This window comes from Corapipo altera, unplaced genomic scaffold (assembly GCF_003945725.1).
Source record: "Corapipo altera isolate COAL_440 unplaced genomic scaffold, ASM394572v1 24b, whole genome shotgun sequence".
Lineage (NCBI taxonomy): Eukaryota > Metazoa > Chordata > Aves > Passeriformes > Pipridae > Corapipo > Corapipo altera.
In genome coordinates this window covers 7,628,902-7,630,978 of record NW_020884888.1, presented here as the reverse complement: position 1 = coordinate 7,630,978, position 2,077 = coordinate 7,628,902, and positions in this window count along the sequence as shown.

The window sequence follows — 2,077 nt, the reverse complement described above, 5'->3', positions numbered from 1 at the left end:
AAAATTGTGAAACTGTGAGACTGAAGTTGACCTTCAGACTCTAAAGTAACTACAGCTTACTTTTGGGTGGTCAATGAAAAGATTTAGCAGAGAGGGCTACGTTTGCTTTGGAAATCATTACCATAAAGCATAAAATCCAATTTCTTTTATATAATATAAAAATAATATAATATTATATAACTATAATAAAAAAGGGCAAAGTAGGTAGACAACATTTCAAATTGTCAGCAATTTTATTTGACTTCATTTGAACTTCCATTCTCCATAAGATACTAACGTCTAATGAGGAAACATATGCAATTAGTGCAAGCCCACAGACTGCCATTGTTTTCCTCAGAAATACAGAGGTTTCAGATGGGTCACCAGAACTGTACAGCAGAGCTGGATAGTGACTTACCAGTTCAGGTCACTCTTCTGTATTAGAGGAAGCTAATCTCTGTCCAACTAAAATTAAGTCTCTCTTACTGTACAATTCTATGGAAGGTATTTTTCTTCATTTCACTTCACAGAAGTTTATAACCCAGAATTCAATATTTTATACTGGTCATATAATTTGTCTGCTGTAAAGCTGTTAATGGTAGCAGGATGATCTAATCTAGATTTTGCAAACCTTACTTTTTATGACATGGTGTTAGCACTGAATTCTGCAGAATTATTTCCTTTCATTTGTTTTAAGGATATTCAAATTGCTGTTGCTTGCTTTCATTTCCTGGGAACCTAAAGCAAGATTTTCACGTTGCTCTTTTTGCCTGCTTGAAGCAGGCTGAACAGCTGTCAATAACTAGTCTTAGATCTCTGATTCCTTATTTAAGTTCATCGCCATCTCTGGAAAAACTAGGTTTTTCTTCCTGTTGTATATGAGTCTGTATGTATGCAAGTTAAATTTTACCTACAATTTTGTTTCCTGAAGTGAATAAATGAAGTAAGAATGAAATGTCTTTCTAAATTTTATGTGCTTCTTTAGATTTTCAAAACATAGACAGTGATACATAATGACCATATCTTCAACTCAGCCTTAAAATCACCAAAAAATCATGCAATCCCCGCACAGATCTTTGCATGCTATTGTTAGGCAACCTACACTTTGAAAACTGGCCAGGACTTAAAATATTTGATGCCTAGCCAGCATTCAATTTGGAAAAAATTACCTGTCTAGCATAAGAAAAAGGGACTTTTATATTAAAACATTATCAAAACTTCCTAAAATCCTGGATGATATCTGCCAGATTTTTCTTCCCAATATTTTAAATAAAGTCTTCAAATAACTTCAAAGACTGGCAGAGGACTTTCAGCAGAAACTGTGTTGTTGGTCAGATGATGTAATTTTGTTTTTCTAAGTATGTGTTTCCATTCTGACTAGCCTGAAATGCTTCCCCTCTATGTAGGTTATTGCACATTCACCTGCAAATTCCGAGGTCACTCTTCATTGCATTTTGAAAGTGATGCTCCCTGGTGACACCTTTACAGCAACCAGGAAGAACTCCTATTTTAAGGAATATATTGCATGTGTTTGTCAGAACCTTTCCAGTTTTGGAGCTGAGATCCCTCACAGCTTGAGATGAACACCATCTGGTCCTGGCAGTTCACTGGAATTAAGATTCCCAAATTGTTCCTTGAATTTCTCCCTTGAGGTTTCTCCCCTTCTTAACAACATACTAAGGACTAAGGTCTCCCTTAGGCAAAATCTCCTTGGGATAAGAATTTCAACAACACGCATCTTTAGCCTAGTTTAACTGCTTCAGGCAATTAGCTTTTCTTCAATCTTGTCATCTGTCTTTAAATTCCTTTTTTCCATTGATCTCTCTGTACCTAGGAGTCCAATGGTACCTCAGACACATGTTAATACTTCTTGTGTGGTAGCAGTGACCATCTCTTTACCTTTTCTGTAACTGAGAAAAAAAATCTTTACTTATGAGCTCAAAAGTTAGCGTGGAATTTTTCACCATCCTCAGAGAGAGGAGATATATTACAACTGGAAAAACACAGTTACACAAAAGCCTGTACAGGTACACAAAAGTTTGTACAGGTACATGAAATCTAAGAGCCTAAGAGAACTTAAAAGGGTCACTATTGTCAG